Source organism: Fukomys damarensis, unplaced genomic scaffold, assembly GCF_012274545.1.
Source record: "Fukomys damarensis isolate Sample0158 unplaced genomic scaffold, DMR_v1.0_HiC HiC_scaffold_38, whole genome shotgun sequence".
NCBI lineage: Eukaryota > Metazoa > Chordata > Mammalia > Rodentia > Bathyergidae > Fukomys > Fukomys damarensis.
In genome coordinates this window covers 35001511-35020684 of record NW_022900950.1, presented here as the reverse complement: position 1 = coordinate 35020684, position 19174 = coordinate 35001511, and the positions used below count along the sequence as shown (strand labels likewise).

At 35.2% G+C, this 19174-nt stretch overlaps 1 long non-coding RNA gene across 1 annotated transcript in view; it reads right to left on the bottom strand.

Moving 5' to 3' along the window:
• LOC104862146 overlaps positions 1-19174 on the bottom strand; it is a 44682-nt gene that overhangs the window by 6860 nt on the left and 18648 nt on the right. The gene's annotated exons all lie outside the window — the stretch shown is intronic.

The window sequence follows — 19174 nt, the reverse complement described above, 5'->3', positions numbered from 1 at the left end:
CAAACAATGAAAATGTTAAATGGTGGCTAGAAAGGGATAAGGGGATGGAGCTCTTTGAATAGTGAAGTGGTCCAAAGGAAAAAGAGTGAGTGGTGAAGAGGAGGGGAAGGGGAAATAAGAACAGAGATATGCCATGTGTAGAAAACTAATAACACCAATTAATGTAAACACTATATGCCATAACATGAGCTAAGACAAGCAATATCAACAAATTTGTAAAAGGGACTAGGTAAACTGGAGGAGGGGGGAGGAAGAAATGGGAAGAGGATTAAAAAAAAGAAACAAGTTGTAATATGCATATTAAACACTCCTCAAGATTATGGTAAACCATGAATGGCAAACATGTACTAATAAATTTTAAAATTATAAAAAAAGAAATGTAAGGGTTAAAACCTTTTTAATATAAAACAATTTCAATATTAATAAAAAAATAAAACTTTGGAGAAAGAAATAGGAATCCAAATCCAAGAAACCTAATATACATCAAATAAAATGACTAAAAAGTGGCCCACACTAAGATACATTGTAATAAAATTATCAGTCATTAAAGAAGAATTTGAAAGTCCAAGGAAAAGGCAAGTTCTTTTATACAAGAGAACATCTATAAGTCTATGAATAGATTTTTTCAACAGAAAATTTGCTGGAAAAATGGTATAAGATATTCAGAGTTGAAAGAAAAAAAAACTGCCAACCACAAATTCTATACTGAGAAATTCTATTTTCTCAAAATGAAAGAACATAAAAAATCCTTATGAGACACATGAAATCTAAAGTTCATTATTACCAGATTTGCCTTATAAGAAATGTTAAAATGAGTTTATCAATCCAAAGGAAAAGGGGGTAACTAGCAATACAAAGGTATAAAAATCGCCAGTAAAAATAGCTGCACAGTCAATTCAAACTGTTCTAATATTGTGATGGTGATGTATAAGCCAATTGTTTCCCTAGTATGATGGCTATAAGAAGAAGGTGTTTGAGGAAAAAATGAGAACCAAGACCTGTCATGAAAAGTTACAAGATCTCAATAATGAATGTAACTGTACTGTATACCTAAAATGTACCAATAAACTCAGTGAGGGGAAAAAAAAAACTATTGCTCAGCAGAGGAATGGTGAGAGGTGCAGCCACATGGAGCTTTCCTGGGACCACAGTGCCCCCTCCCCTGGGCCTCAGCAGAGGGTAGGTGAGGGGCCTAGCCACAGTGGCTCCTGGAGCCCCTCCACCCCCCATGCACCTCTGACCTCCTGGTCGGGCTGGTACCTGAAGTCAAACCACACAGGCACAGGAGGTCATAAAGGCCATTGTTCTGAGCTCCAGCCTTGATTTTAATTTAATTCACACAGTTAAAGGTAAGAGATTAATAACTACCAGAAATTGTCATTTTCTAAGCTGTGATTGTTACTATTGTGTTGCTTATTGTATTACTTGGGCTAAGGTGTTGTGATTGATTTAATCAGCTGTCCTTCCTGGTATAATGAAAATGAGATTGACTCAGAGTCATTAGAAACACAAAATTTAAAGACAAGTTATAACAAGAAACCCAAAATATTAACCGAGGAATTAAAGCAAGGACAGTACCAACAAACACACACACACACACACACACACACACACACACACACACACACACACACATATATATAAATGAGAAGACATTCAAGCAAGGCACAAGCACAGACACAGTCTGCCTGTTAATCAAATGCAAATTCTCAGGGAAATGAGGTGGAAAAGTCTGATAATCAACCACTTGGACATCCTGACTGATAGGACAGGAAGTAACAAAACTGGTAAAAGAGGCTTCAGAAAAATTCAAAACAGAAATAATTTCTGAGATAAATACAGATATAGTGAACAAAATAAAAGAGATGATTAGAGACTCTAGAACAAAAACAGATTTTAAAATACATGAGTTGAGAACCCTGATAGAAGCCATGAATGCCCAGCAAAAGAACCCATAATGCCAAACATAGGAAAGAAATGAAATCCATGAAACAGATTCAAACAGATATCCAGGAGATTAAAGCTCTATTAAAAGTATACATAACAAAATGAGCCCATCTGAGAAAGGATATCAGATATCAAAGACAGGATGCTGGTCAGCAGCGATGAAAAGAAAGATCTCTTTTAAAAAAGTAAGGGAACATGAGAAATCAATCTAACAGCTACTAGATAACACAGAGAATACTATAAGACTGATGGGAGTACATGAAAAAGCAGGAGAAAGTACAAATGACATAAAAAACTGTTCATAGAATTAATGACAGAAAATTTCTCAAACAGAGCCAAAGAATTTGACATACAGATAAGTGAGGCATATAGGACTCCAAATAGCCATGATCACAAAAAAAATCTACACTTAGACATGTAATAATCAAGATCCTAGAAACCCAAAAGAAGAACAAAATACTACAAGCAGTTAGAGAAAAGAAACAAATCACATACAAAGGAAAGCCCATCAGAATCACAGAAGACTTTTCAACCCAGATCCTTGCAAGTCAAAGAGAGCCTGGAATGAAGTATTTCAAGCTCTAAAAGAAAACAACCTCCAACCTAGACTGTTTTATCCTGCAAAACTATCCTTCAAAATTGACAGGGAAATAAGATATTTCCACAACAAAGAACAACTGAGAAATTTCATGAATACCAAAACAGCACTTAAAAAACTATAAACAATATCCTAGAAAAAGACAATAAAGACCATAATTCCATGAGGCCCAACACATCAAATCCAGCAGGCAAGGCAAGAAATTAGAGAGGGAAAGTGGTGCATGCATATAATCCCAGCCCTCAGGAAGCTGAGGCAGGAAGATAACTGTGAGTTTGAGACCAGCCTGGGCTACATAGTGAGTTCCAGGTTAGTCTCAACTACATAGTGAGACTCTGTCTCAAAAAAACCAAAAAATTAAAAAATTTTAAATATAGAGAGGGGAAAAAATTTAAAAGAGCCAACAATGGGAAAATAACATGATGATGATAAGTCAATACATACCAGTTATATCCATCAATGTCAATGGCCTCAATTCAAAAATCAAAGAAATAGGCTGGCAAAGTGGATTAAGAAGCGAAATCCAAAAACATGTTTTATACAAGAAACACACCTAGTTCAAAAAGAAACTCATAGCCTGAAACTGAAAGGATGGAAAACAGTTTGCCATGCAACAGGAATCCAGAAAAAAGTAGGGATAGCTATCTTATTCACAGACAAAGTAAATTTCAAACCAAAACTAAGAGAGGCAAAAACTGTCACTACATTCTTGTTAAGGGAACAATCCAAGAGAAAGAGATAATAATCATAAATATATATGCACCAAATACTAATGCCCCCAACTATACAAAACAAATATTAAGGAACAGGAAAAGTCAAAGAAGCACTAGTATAATTGTACTGGGGGACCTCCATACCTCTTTGTCACAAATACACAGATCATCTTGGCAAAATATCAACAACAAAATAACAACTGAATGAAGCTTTTGAACAAATGGACTTAATAGATGTCTACAGAGTGTTTCATCCCCATAAAATCACATGCATATACATTATTTTCAGCTGAACATGGGTCATTTTCAAAAATAGACCACATACTAGCACAAAAAAAAATGCTTAAGTAAATGCAAAGGAGTTGAAGTTATCCCAGATTTATTATCAGACCAAAGTGCAATTAAACTGGAGATCAATAACAAAAGAAACCCTAAGAATGTCACAAACACATGGAAATTGAACAACACTCTCCTGAACAACTAATGGGTCACAGAAAAAATTAGACAGTTTTTCCAAATAAATGATAATGCCAGTACAATGTACAGGAATCTATGAGACACAATGAAAGCAGTTCAATGGGGAAATTTATAGAAGTGAATATCCTAGAAAAACAAAGCAGGCTCAAATAAACAGCCTAGTGTTAATTCTTAAGTTTCTAGAAAAAAGAAGAGCAATACAAGCCCAAAGCTCATACAAGGGAGGAAAATATAAAGATCAGAGCAGAAATCAATGCAATGGAGACTAAAAGAATCATACAAAAAAATTAAGGAATCAGAGTTCACTTTTTGTATATATGTTGCTGAAGCAAGCACAAAGTGTTGGTTTTTTGAAAGAACAAATGAAATCAACAAGCCATTAGCCAACTTTATCAAAAAAGAAAAGGTTCAAATCCATGCAATTAGGAATGAAAAGATGAAGTCACAACAGATCCAGAAGAAATTCAGAAGATCATCAATAACTACTTCAACAACCTGTACTCTAATAAAATAGAAAACACAAAAGAAATGGACAGATTTCTTGATAAATATGAATTACCAAAGTTGAATGAAGAAGATATAAAAATTCTAAACACCCCAATTACAATCAGTGAAATTGAAAATGTGATTAAAAATTTACAAAGAAAGAAAAGCCCAGGTCCGGATGGCTTCACTGCTGAATTCTACAAAGCATTTAGAGAAGAACTATTGCCACTACTCTTGAAGCTTTTCAGTGAAATTGAAAGGGAAGCAATACTTTCAAATTCATCCCTAGAAGCAAGTGTTACTTTGATTCCAAAACCAGGAGAATACCCAACCAAGAGAGAGAACTACAGGTTAATCTCCCTAATTAATGTAGATGGAAGAATCCTCAATAAGATACTGGCAAACAGAATACAGAGGGTCATCAAGAAGATCATACATCTTGACCAAGTCAGATTTATCCTGGGAATGCAAGGAGCTTCAACATACATAAATCAATAAATGAGTTAAAGACAAAAACCATATGATCATCTCAATAGAGGCAGAAAAAGCATTTGACAAAATTCAACACTAATTCATGATAAATCTCTGCAGAAAACTGGAATAGATGGTATTTTTTCAACTTTACAAAAGCTATCTATGAAAATCCAACAGCCAATACCTTTCTAAATGGTTAAAAACTGTAAACCTTCACACTAAAATCAGGAACAAGACAAGGATGTCCACTGTCACCACTTCTGTTCAATATAGTTCTAGAAACATTAGCCACAGCAATTAGAAAACAGAAAGAAATAAATGGAATAAAGATAGGCAAGGAAAAAGTTAAACTGTCACAATTTGCTGATATGATACTCTACATAGAAGACCCAAAAGACTCCACCAAAAGACTTCTAGACTTAAATGACAGATTCAATAGTGTATCTGGATACAAGGTCAACAGTCAAAAATCAATAGACTTCTTGTACACAAATAACAGACTCACTGAGAGAGAAATTAGGGAACAATTTATTTCACAATAACATCCAAAAAAATTAAATATCTAGGAATCAATCTAATGAAGGACACAAAAGACCTCTACATTGAAAATTACAGCACTCTGAAAAAAGAGATACAGTAGAGATATAAGAAGATGGAAAGACATCCCTTGCTCCTGGGTAGAAAAAAACCAACATAGTGAAAATGGTCATACTCCCAAAACTGCTAGACAGATTCAATGCAATCCCAATTGGAATCCCAACAGTATATTTCACAGAACTAGAGAAAACAATCCAAAAATTCATTTGGAACAATAAGAGACCTAGAATAGCAAAAGCAATTCCAAGCAACAGAGACATGATAGGGGGTATCACAATCCCCAACTTGAAACTGTCCTACAAAGTCACTGTGATAAAAACAGCATGGTACTGCAAAGAAACAGACCTAAGTATCAATGGAATAGATTAGAAGATGCAGAATCTTCTTCAGACATACTTAACTACCCCATCATTGACAAAGGAACCAACCATCCTCACTGGAGGAAAGATAGTCTCTTTAATAAATGGTGTTGGAAAAACTGGCTTTCAACTTGCCAAAGATCAAAGCTAGACCCCTATCTTTTACCATGTACTAAACTAAAAATCAACGTGATTTAAATATCTAAATAGTAAAACAGAAACCCTAAACTTATTGGAAGATAAGTTAAGAAGACATCATAGGGAAAGACTTTATGAGCAAATGCTTAGTTGCACAGGAACTAGCACAAAGAAACAACAACTGGGATCTCATCTTCTTAAAAAGATGCACTGCAAGAAAAACCACAAACAAAGCCAAGAGGCAATGTACAATGTGGGAAAAAAATTTTTACCTTCTGTTCCTCAGACAAGAGTCTACTATCCAAAATACACAAAGAAATTTTAAAAAATTAGACTCCCCAAATTTAAAAACAAAATTCAAAAATGGGTATCTTAAATGAACAGGCATTTCTCAAACAAAGAAGTAAAGCAGCAAATAAATGTATGGAAAAAATGTTCAACATCACTGGTCATTTGAGAAATGCAGACAAAAACACCAAGATTCCATCTTGCCCCAATAAGAATGGATGCTATCAAGAAATCAACCAAAGCTGGGCATGGAGGAGCACACCTATCATCCCAGCACTCAGAAGGCTGAGGCAGGAGGATCACTGTGAGTTCAAGACCAGCCTGGGCTACCTAGTGAGTTTCAGGTCAGTCTCAATTACATAGTGAGACCCTGTCTCAAAAAGCCAACAACAACAACACCAAAAATCAACCAATAACAAATGCTGGCTGCATTATGGGGAAATAAGAACCTTTCATTGTTGGTGGGAGTGCAGACTCTTGCAACCACTATAGAAATCAATATGGAGATTGCTTAAAAAATTAGAATTAGAAGTCCCATTTGACCCAGCTATTCCCCTGCTGGGTATCTTCCCAAAAGAATTAAAAGAATCATACCACAGTGATGTATGCACACCCATGTTTATAGCAGCACAGTTTTTGCCCATCTGCTGGTGACTAGATAAAGAATGTGTGGGGTTTTTTTTAATATAATGGAGTACTACTCAGCCATAAAAAATGAGAAAATAGAGACATTTATAGCTAAGTGGATGCACTTTGAGGGCATACTCTTAAGTGGCATTAATAGGACACACGTGTAATACCAAATAGTTTCTCTGGTGTGGTAAACTAAAAGTGTAAATAAGAATCAAATTTATAATTGATATTGTGTAATAGGAAAAAAAAGGTCTAAAAGTGTAGGGAAAATGGGAGGGGTAAGGGAAAAGGTACAAAGGGAAAATAAAAAATAAGAGAAAAGGAAAAAATGGAAACAAAATTTTTGTAAATAGGGGAGGGCAGAGGATGTGAAGGGAGGCCAGGGGATTGGGGAAAAATAAAAACCAAAATATATCATGTAAAGGTACAGGATGATGAATGTAACTATTGTATACATAAAATTTACCAATAAAGAAAAAAACTGCTATAATAAATTATTCAGTCACACTAATTATAAAAAGATATAAATTTTTACATTAAATACATAAAATGTGGGAGGGGTGGCAAAAGTGTAGATTTTGTATCTGCTACAAAAGTTGTTATCAGTACAAATAACCTCTTTTTTTTTTTTTTTTTTTTTGGTAACAGGGATCGAACTCTGATCCTTGCACTTGTGAGGCAGGTGACAGAACCACTGAGCCAAATCCTCAGCTCACAAATAAACTCTTTTAAGCATATGACATTGTATAAGATTTGTGGTTCCTGGCAACCACAAAGCAAAACCTATAATTGATACACAGAAGATTATTAAAAAGTATTCAAAGCATACCAGTACATAAAACTATCAAACCATGGAGGAAGATGAAAAGAGGAAAGAAGGATCTATAAAACAGTCAAAAGATAATTAATTAAATGGTAATAGCAAGTCTCTAGTTATAAATAATTACCTTGAACAAAATGAATTAAATTCTTCAATCAAAAGATATAGAGTGCCTGAAATGACTTTTAAAAACCAAACAAAATGCTGCCTGCAAGGTACTCATTTCAGCATTAAGGACACACATAGACTGAAAGTAAAGGAAGGTAAAATGATATTCCACATAAATGGAAAGCAAAAGAGAAGAAGGATGACTTTTATTATATCAGTTTATGTCAATAAACTTTATTTTATTTTTTTTTAATTTTATTGAGTTTATTGGTACATTTTAGGGATACAGTACAGTTACATTCATTCCTTACCTCTGCCCTCCCTTCACCCCCTCCTCCCCTCCCCATCTACAAACACTTTATTTTCATCTTTTCATTCTCTCACATTTTTTTCTTTTCCCTTTTTGTTCTTTCCCTACGCATCACACCTTCCATACACCTTTAGCTCCTTTCTTCAAATTTCTAAATGTCAGTAATCTTATTATGTCAATAAACTTTAAATCACAGCTGTAAAATGTGACAAGGTCATTATATAAGGAAAAGAGATCAATTCACTAAGAAATTAAGATTGTTATGTACATACACCAATTCTACACAAGGAATGTAAACATGTACTACAAATGTGTATTAATAAAATAAAATAAAACAGGGAAATATAAAAGCTTTAAATGTGTTATATGTACATATATGGACATATGGACCCATGTGTGTGTGTGTGTGTATGTGTGTGGGGGGGGTGTACACATGTGTTATGAAGCAAAATTCAAGCAAATATTGAAACATCTAAAAGGAGAAATAGATTACAATGCAACATAGTAGATTTAAACAACCCACTTTGAACAATGTACAGATCATCCAGATAGAAAAACCAATAAAAGCACTTTGGAATTGAACTATACTTCAGGTTAAATGAATACTACAGACGTACACAAAACAAACCATCTAGCAGAAACATAATACATATTCTTCGTAAGTCCACATGGAATATCCTACAGGACAGATCATATGTTAGTCCACAAAACAAAACAAGTCCTAACAAAATTAAGAAGTATGAAATCATATTAAGTATTTTTCCAACCGCAGAGAAATGAAACTAGAAATCAATAAAAGGAAGAATCTGAAAGTTCACAAATATATGGAAATAAAATAGGATGCTCATGAATAACCAGGGGGCCAGAGAAAAAAATTAAAAGGGAAATTAAAAAATATTCTGAGACAAAGAAAGATGGGAACACAACATACCAAATTTTCTGGGATGCAGCAAAAACATTTCTAAGAGGGAATTTTATAACAATAAATGCCTATATCAATAAAAGAAGAAAGTAAATCACTTACTCTTACACCTCAAGGAACTAGAAAAATAAAAATAAATCCTCCCCAAATTAACAGAAGTAAGGAAACAACAAAGCTCAGAGATGAAATAAATGAAAGAAAAAGCCTAGGGCCAGAGATTTAGCTCTTGGTTCCACTGCCTGCCTGACAAGCATGAGGTCCTGAGTTTGATCCCTGGTACCGGGGGGTGGGGGGAGCTTAGTAAAACAATAGAAACAACTCAACAAAGCTGAAAGTTAAGCTTTTGAAAAGAAAATATTCACAAATTACCCAAACTAATGAACAAAATATTCAAACTAAATCAGAAGTTAAGGGGCATACATTACAACTGATACCAAGGAAGTACAAGGATAAGAGACCACTATAAATAATTGTATGCCAACAAATTGGATAACATAGAAGAAATAGATATAAATGAAGGGACATAATCTACCAAGTCTAAATCATGGAGAAAAACAACACCACAAAAAGATATTAAAAGAAAATTATACACCAACATCCCTGATTGATGTAGATACAAAAGCCCTCAGCACCAGAAACCCAGATTCAGTGGTCCTTTAAAATGATCATTCAAAAAAAAAATGATCATTCGACATGATCAAGTGGAACTTATCCTAGGAATGCTAGGATAGTGCACCATATGCAAACCAGTAAATGTAACTCTCCATATAAACAGAATAAAGGACAAAAAAAAAAATGATCATCTCAATAGAGGTAAAAACAAAGTATGACAAAATTCAGCATCCTTTTTTGATTAAAAATAACAACTAATTAGGTATAAAATTAATTTTCCTCAATACAATAAAGGACATATATAACAAACCTTTAGATAGCATTGTATTCAACAATAAAAATTTTCAAAGTTTTTCTGTATGAACAAGTTAAAAAAATAATCAAATTCTCCACTTCTAGTCAACACAGAAGCCCTAGCTAGAGCAATTAGGTAAAACAAAGAGCATCCAAATAGGAGAGAAAAAAGTAAAATTGTCTCTGATTTCTTACAATATGGTTTTATATGTGGAGAAACTCTATAGACTCCACCAAAATATAGGAAAACTGACAAACAAATTCAATATAATTGCAAAATATAAAATCAACATATAAAAATTGGTAGCATTTTTATAAAGTAAAATGAACAATCTGAAATATAAATTAGAAAAACAATTCTATTGATGATAGTATCAAAAATAAAACATATTCAGGAGTGAATTTAACCAAGGAGTTAAAAGACCTATACACTGAAATCTATAAAACACTAACAAAAGAAATTGGAGTTGATACAAATTAATGGACAGATATACCATGTGCATGGAGTTGGAAAATTAATATTGTTAAAATGCCCAGACTGCCTGAAGAAATCTACAGATTCAACACAATGCCTAGATAAATTTCAATGTCATTTATATAGAAATAAGGACATTCCATCGCTTCTCGGCCTTTTGGCTAAGATCAAGTGTAGAAATAAGGACATTCCTAAAATTTATATGAAAACACAAAATACCCAAAGTCAAAGCAATCTTCAGCAAAGAACAAAGGTGGAGTCACCACACAATATAATTTCAAAATACACTGCAAATAATATAGTAATCAAAACAGCACAATACTTGCATTAAGGAAGAGATGTTGAGAAATGGAACATAATATACTTCAGATATAAATCCATTCATTTATTGTCATTTTTATGAAGGTGCCAAGAATAACCAACAGGAAAAAGATAATCTCATCAATAAATGGTGTAGGGAAAAATGGATAACCACATATGAAATACAATTGGATCTTTTTCTCATGCCACATAAAAATTAATTCAAACTGTATTAGAGATTGAAATAAAGACCAGAGACCATAAAAATTCTGGAATATAACAGGCTAAACCTGCATGATATAGATCTGTTCAATTATTTTGTGGAAACAAGAACCAGAAGCACAAAACATCAACACAAAACTAGACAAATGGAATTATAGTGAACTAAAAATTTTCTTTAAAAAATCATTTAACACAATGAAGAGTTGACCTACAGATTGAGAGAAAATATTTATGAACTATACATCTGATAAAATATTATTATCCAAATATATAAAGAATATAAACCAATAGCTAGGTGGTAACAACACCTAAACACCTAAACACCTAAACACCTAGGTGGTAACAAAGGACCTAAATAGACATTTGTTAATGATTTATATATAGATAAAGCCCCAAAGCTTCAAGCTTTTGAAGGTGGGGCTTTTGAATGATGATTGGTTAGGGCTTATAGCTGACTTTGTTAGGAGGCATGATTGTTAGGGACCTGATGCCACCATCACAGGCTGCATATTTCGTGGTTCTTTGTGCCTCCTAGAATGACCTCATGCTCTTATCTTTAGTTTCCTTACCCCCGCCCAAGGCCACAATGGTCCAGAGAAGTTAAACCTAAATTTCTGCAGGGCTGAGCCCACAAAGGGCAACCTGGCCTGTAATAGGTTAAAAGTAGCCCACTCTTCATAAATAAGCAACAGCCCAGCCCAAAACCAGTAAAAAGAACTTCCTTTCTTTGTTCTTTCTCCTCTTCCCTCTCTCCCTGACCTGCCTTCCCGAATAAAGTCTTCTGTCAGACCTCTGTGTATGTGTGTGACCTTGTTGTTGAGCGTCACTGTGCCTCTTCAATGATAGACAGAAGTCAGACTGTAGCCTGGAAGGGTTATCACCAACCCTGATGAGGCCCTTTTCTCTGTACTTCTCTGTCACCATGCTGTAAGCAGCTTTTCCTCTGCCATGTCTCTTTGCTGTGTTGTCCTGCCATGGAGCCAGCAGACTATGGACTATGTGAGCCAAAATAAACCTTTCCCTCTTTAAGTTGGGGGTATAAGATATTGGGCTTCAACAATGAGGAAAGTCACAAAGACCGATTTTGATACCAGAGAAGTGGGATTCTTGCTGTGACTTTACCTAACCTTGTGGTTCAGAAACCTTTGTAATTGCTTTGCAGGAGGAAACTGGAAAGGTTTAGAAATGTTAGTTAGAAAAGCAGCCCTAGAATGCTGAAAGTCCAGCTTGATAGTAGATTTTGGTCAGAGCTCAGAAGACCAAAATGCTTTATTAATGTATTAATGTAGCTGGTAAAGATCAGGCTCAAGAGGTTTCACTTAGGAACTAGGACTCCATTGGCAGTTGGATTCCAGGCCATGTATATTATGTTCTTGGAGAAAACTTATATACATTTTTCTAATATCCTGAGATTGTGCAGGAAACTAAGATCAAGACCAGGTGACTAATCTGGCAGAGTAAATTTCAAGGCAACTTAATATTTAGGCTGTAGCATGGTTACTACTTGCTGATCTTAGCAAGATAGGCTGTGAGAAATAAGACCCAGAGCCAACTGGAAAAAAGTGTTTACTTTTTTCAAGAAAGAAAGCACCCACAAAGATGGAGCAGAACAGAGCTTGGTTGCTGAAAAGATTAGCATTAAAAAGAAACCAAGTACTTTACAACAGGATAATAGAAAAATAGCTCGAGGGCTTCACAGAAGCTAGAAAGAGCTCTCACTTTGTAGGTTCAAAGTTTCAGAAGTGAAAGACTACTTTGAGAAGATCCCCAGGACTCCTGTCTCAGAGGGGAATGAATAGTAGCCTAAGACCTTCGTTTTCCATGATTTATTTCACAGTGCTCAGATCAACCATCCAGGCACTCAGATATCAGTTCAGCCATAATTCAAGGAGGTCTGGCTACTGTTCCACTTGACAGCAAACCTACCATCATCCATGTGGTGTTGGTTTTATATGAATAAAGAATTTGAGAGTTGTGGGGTCAAAAGGTTTCCACTTAAATTTCACAAGAATGCCAGGTAGTGTGCCCCTGAGAGGGCAGTGCTATGAAGCTTTGAGAGTGAACCTGTAAGTGTAGTGGAGACCCCAGAAAGTTAGAGAAGTCCAGAATGTGGAAAGCCTGAGGAAAGCTGCAAGGAGTGAGCAAAGCAAGCCCAAGAGAGGTCATGAGATCTGCAACAACTGGCAATCCTATAGTGACAGGGCCACCCAAGCCATCTGAAGTATGGATTTCATCACATCTTGTTCTGGGTACTGGAAGTGGGGCTATGGAATTTAATGTTTTCCCTGCTGAGTTTCAGTCTTGTGTTGATTCCATTGCTTGCTATCCATCTCTCCCTACTTTTTGGAATGGGAATATCTATCCTATACCACTGCATGTTGGAAGTGTTTAACATTCTTTTCAGTTTTACAGGAGCTCAGAGCTGAATTTGATTAGAGTCTCAGAGGATAATCTAAACTCTGACTTTTCAGCAATGCTGAGACTGTTAGGACTTCAGCATTACTTAGAGATGTACTAAACACATTTTCATGAAGGGATGAGCATCAGGTTTTTGGACTCAGAGGCTTAATATAATGGTTGATATTTCAGTGTCCCTCAAGAGCCTCATGTGTTCATAGATGGGCTTTTGGAAGGTGGATGGATTATGGGGGCTTATAACTGACTTTTTAATAGGGTGTTTGATTAGAATGGGCAGTCCACTGGAGCTGTGACTTTCAGGGGTTTATCTCCCTCCCTGGTTTCTCCCTTGGTGCTCTCTACTTCTGTGAGCCAACATAAACCTTTCCCTCCTTTAACTTTTGGTGCTGGGTATTTTGTCCCAGAGGTAGAAATGTGACTAAGAAAACATTTTTCAAAAGAAGACATACAAATAGCCAAAATACATTTAAAAATATTCAACATCACTAATTATAAAGGGAATAATAACTCAAATTACAAGGAAGTGTCACTTCACACATCTTAGGATGGCTATTATTAGAAAGATAAAAGATAACAGGCATTGATGGGATTGTGAGAAAGGAATCCCTATAGACTGTTAGTAACAATGTAAATTAGACTATCCATTGTGAAAAAAAGTAAGAAATTATCTCAAAAATTAAAAATAGAACTATCAGCTATCTCATTTCTGGGCATATGTCCAAAGGAAGTGAAATCAGTATGGAAAAGAGATATTTGTGCTTGTATATTCACAGCATAATTTTCAAAATAGTTGAGATATAGAAGCAAACTGTCTATAATGAGTGATATAGATAAATGGATATGAAAATGGAATTGATACTGTGGACTACTATTCAGACTTTAAGAAGAAAAAATTCTGTGATTCATAACTATGTAGATGAATCATCTAAATGATGTGATGCTAAGAAAAATAAGACAGACACAGAAAAACAAATATTCTATGGATCTAAAAAGTTAAACTCACAAGCAGATGGTGGGGGAAGGGCAATAAGGGAAGAGGAAATGTTGGTTATAGTATACAAAGCTTCACTTAGAAAAGAGAAATGTCTCAATAATACATTGAACATAGTGATATATTGACTATAGTTAACAATAATGAATTGCATATTTCAAAATTACTTGAATGATAGATTTTAAATTTTTTGGTCACACATAAAATAAATATGTGATGATATATATTAACTAGCAAGATTTAATTATTACACATTCTACACATACATCAAAATATCACACTGTAGCCCATAAATACATACTATTATTTTTCCCGATTAATAAAAAAGTTTAAATACAATGAAATATCACTTCACACTCATCACATAGGTATTGTTTTAAAAAAAACAATCTAACAAATGTTGGAAAGGATGTAGAGGAATTGTAACCTTGTGCACTGCTTTTGGGAATCTAAGATGACATAGTGCAATGGGAGACAGTACAGCAGCTTCTCAAAAAATTAAAAATGGAATCATCACATTATGCCAAAATTTCACACTTAAGTATATACCAAACAATGTGTGACTGGGGAAATTGAACAGATATGTGTATACCTATAGTCCCAACAAATTATTCATAATAATCAAAAGGTGGAACCCACTTTGTGTCCATTGATAGAGGAAAGAATAAATAAAAGGTGCAATAGGTATGCAAAGAAAAAGTATTAATTCCTTTAAATAAATAAACCTTGGCTCTCCCACTGGGAGCCACCATCGCTCCAGTGCCATGAAGCTGCCTGGGCCCTGATCCACCACAAAAAGGATAGCCACACCCTCTCATGCCAGGAGCCACAATTGCTCCAGTTCCAGGAAGGTACCCATGCACACCCTGAACACCATAACTCCCCAAACACACACCTCCCCACACGCACTTTCAGACGTCCTAATTGTGCCAGTGTTTGACCCACTCTGCAGAGGCAGAAGTGGTCATCAAGGGTATTTTTCTGAGTTCCCAACTTTGAACATCTTTAAAGAAAGGGAGTGGGAAATGTGTAATAGAACGGTGTGGAGTTTAATGGTTCAGAAGGTTGGAAAACTCAATCTGAGATATACAGCTCAAGGTCAGGCTGCATCATGGGGTTCAGCCATCAGCTAACTGAGATCAGGGGTCTTGCATCCTAGCCCTGTCTAGCCCTGTCCTAGCCTTGCATCTGTCTGAGCCCCCATCGTAAATGGTAAATATACTATATTGAAAAGTTTGTTCACTGCAGACATATTTTGTACTGCTTCTTGATTTCAATTTAATTCAAATGGTTTAAGGGTGATAGAATAGTGAGTACAACAGTTGGTCAGTTTCCAAGCTGTGCTTGATAATATTGTGTTCTTGATTGTATCAGTTGGGATAAAGGATTGTGGTTGATTTGATGAGCTGTTTTCCCTGATGTTAGGAAGATGAGAATGTCTGTGGGTTGCTAGAGACCTAGAAGCTAGGGTGCAACTATATTAGGAAGATTTGGGTGATAACCCAGAGATTAAACGAAGGACAGCCCAACAACAAAAATAAAAATGAGAAAACACTCAACCAAGACACAAACTGTTTGCCAGTTCACCAATGGCAAACAGTAGGGCAAATGAGGATGAAAAGGCCAATAGTGAACCACCAGGACACCCTAAACTCAAAACACAGGAAGTAACAAAAAAGATCAATCAGGCTCTAGAAAAATTCAAAATAGAAATAATTTCCCAGATAACCATAGAGATAGTGAGCAAAATGGAAGTTGTGATTGGAGACGCTAGAACAGAAAATGACAAAAAAATAAATGAGCTCAGGACCACAATAGAAGCCATGAAGACCCAGCATAAGAAAGAAATGGAAACAATAAACACCCAACCTAGGAAAGAAATGGAATCCATAAAACAGATTCAAACAGATATTCAGATTAAACACTCCATTGAAAGTGTAGGCAACAGAATAAAAGAATGCGAAGATACAATCTCAGATATAGAAGATAAGATTGCAGTCAGTGACCACGAAAAAAGAGGTCTCTTAAAAACAGTAGGGGATCATGAGAAACTGATCCAACAACTCCTAGATGATGCCAAGAAGAATAACATAAGAGTGAGAGGAATCCATGAAGTAGCAGGAGAAAATATAAATGACCTAAAAAAAGCTGTTCACAGAATTAATGACAGAAAACTTCCCAAACAGAAGGGAAGAATTTGACATTCAGATAAGTGCGGCATATAGGACCCCAACTAGACACACACAAAAAAAATCTACACCTAGACATATAATAATCAAGATCTCAGAAACCCAACAGAAGAACAAAATACTACAAGCAGTTAGAGAAAAGAAACAAATCACATACAAAGGAAAGCCCATCAGAATCACAGCAGACTTCTCAACAAAAACCATAGGGCAAGAAGAACCTGGAGTGAGATATTTCAAGTACTAAAAGAGAACAACCTCCAACCTAGACTGATGTATCCTTCAAAACTCTCTTTCAAAATGGATGGGGAAATAAGATACTTCTAATACAAAGAACACCTGAGAAACTACACAAATACCAAACCAGCACTACAAGCAATTCTAAACAATATCCTAGAAGAAGACAATGAAGATCACAACACCATTAGGCCCAACAGAGCAAATCAAATAGCAAAGGCAAGAAACTAAAAGGAGAAGGTGAAATAGTAAAAAGAGCTAACAAAAGGCCAATAACATGTCAATAATAAGTCAGTACATATCAGTTATAACCATCAATGTCAATAGCCTCAATTCACCAATCAAGAGAAACAGACTGGCAGAATGGAATAAGAAGCAAAATACAACAATATGTTGCATACAAGAAACACACCTAGTGTAAAAAGAAGCCCATAGTCTGAAAGTGAAAGGATGGAAAACAATTCTTCATGTGACAGGAGCCCAGAAAAAAGCAGGGGTAGCAATCTTATTTGCAGACAAAGTAAATTTCAAATCAAAACTGATTCTAGTACTATAGATGTAGGGCAGTACTGTATCATACCTCTGTGAATATAAAATATCTTCTACCTGCTTTATGATAGTTAGTAGAGACCATGCTTTATCAGAGCCATTTTTAATGATGTTACTCTAGGAATTTCTCTTTCCAGATGATGACTACTACGCTAGTAAAAAAAAATGGTTCCAGGTACCACAACAGCAACAAAGCTTTGCTGTTTTCTGGGTATTATTTTTCTCTTCATTTTTTTGTCTTTGTTTTTTTTAATGCAGTGTGCTGAATGTCTACAATTTTGTTCAGATGACTGAAGAATCTGGAGAAGCTGTTGCTGCTATTGATGCATAACATACTGCTATTACTGGTCTTTATATATATATATATATATATATATATGCACACACACACACCATATAATTTGAATTTTTGGGAACTTTAACTGTGCTGTCGACTTTGGAAAAAGTTATACCAATTTACTGTGTTGAGTTGGCATTGTACAGAAATTGACAGCCATATTGGTCTAGAAATGTTAAATTTTTTTCCATTTGTACAAGGGTAATGCACTGTATTAAATATGTAAGGTCATATCTACCTGGGTTTCATTGCAGAAACTAATAAAGTATTCTCTAAATAATAGGAAAAAAAGAATAAGACTACAAGAGCAAGAAGAAATTTAAATATGTTCAAGGACCATTTTCATCTTCACAATTAAGGATTATTTTAATTTTACATCACTGCCTTTTCTCTTTTACTTTCCTTTTTAGTTTTATTTTAGGATTCCTTATTTTTAATGTTCATACAGAGATTTCTTTAACTGAAATACCAAATAGTTCCTCTGGTGTGAAAAACTATAATAGTACACAAGATCCTAATGAGATAATTAATAATGTGAAATAGGAAGTAAATGGCTAAACGTGTAGGGAAAGTGGGAAGGGTGTGGGAAAGATAATAAGGGAGAGGAAAAAATATGAGAAAATGAAAAAATGGAAATAAAGTGTTTGTAAATGGGGAGGGGAGGAGAGGATGAAGGGAGGGCAAGGACAAGGGGAAAAAATGAGAATCAAGACCTATCATGTAAAGGCACAGCATCCCAATGATGAATGTAACTGTATTGTATACGTAGATTGTACCAATAAACTCAACAAAAAGAAAAATAAATCAATAAATAAACCAACCTTGTAGATATGCTAGGTGAAATAAGCAGTTATGAAATGACAAATGAATGGTTCCATTCACACAAAGGTTTTAGAATAATCAAAATCACAGAGATAGAAAAAAGAATGGTGATTGTAAGGGGTTGGGGTAAAGAGCAAATGGCAAGTTATTTTTTTAATGGGTATGAAGTTTAGGGAGATTAAAATAGTTCTATAGTTGAATGGTAGTTCACAACAATATAAGTGTCCTTAAAGCCACTAAATTGCTGACTTAAAAGTGGTTAAAAAGATAATTGTGCTATGTAAGAGTTGACCACATTTTTTAAAAATGGAAAGTAACAACAACAGAAATCATAGTCCTCCATTTACCACTCAACACTTTTCATGCAATTATTCACAACCAAAGTGTCAGATTTGAGGATCAATCTGCCATCAGCAGAGGCAAAATCAGTGCAAAGGTCTATATGCCCACAGAAAAAACAATAACTTATTTTTTCTATGGGCATATAGTCTTTTGAAATTTAACTATGAATTTATTTAATAGAAAACTGTTGACACTATCCATTTCTCCTTAAGTTTTAGTAGTTCATTGCTGCTGCTCCAGCATCAAGGGTTTGAGTTTTGGGAAAGCAGCTGGCTTGGACTTCAGATCTCCCTTCGCTGGCCTGGGCCCAGTCTATGGGTCCGGGTAGCCTTGCTCTCCCCTGCAGGTGCCATTGCTACTGCTCCAGATGGTAGCCCCCACCCCGGCTCTCAGATCTCCTGATTATGCCAATCCTTGGACGCACTCCACAGAGGCATGGCTGGTTATAAAGGGTAATTTTCTGAGCTCCCAAATTTGAACATCTTTAAAGAAGGGGTGGGGGAAACCTGTGGTAGAATT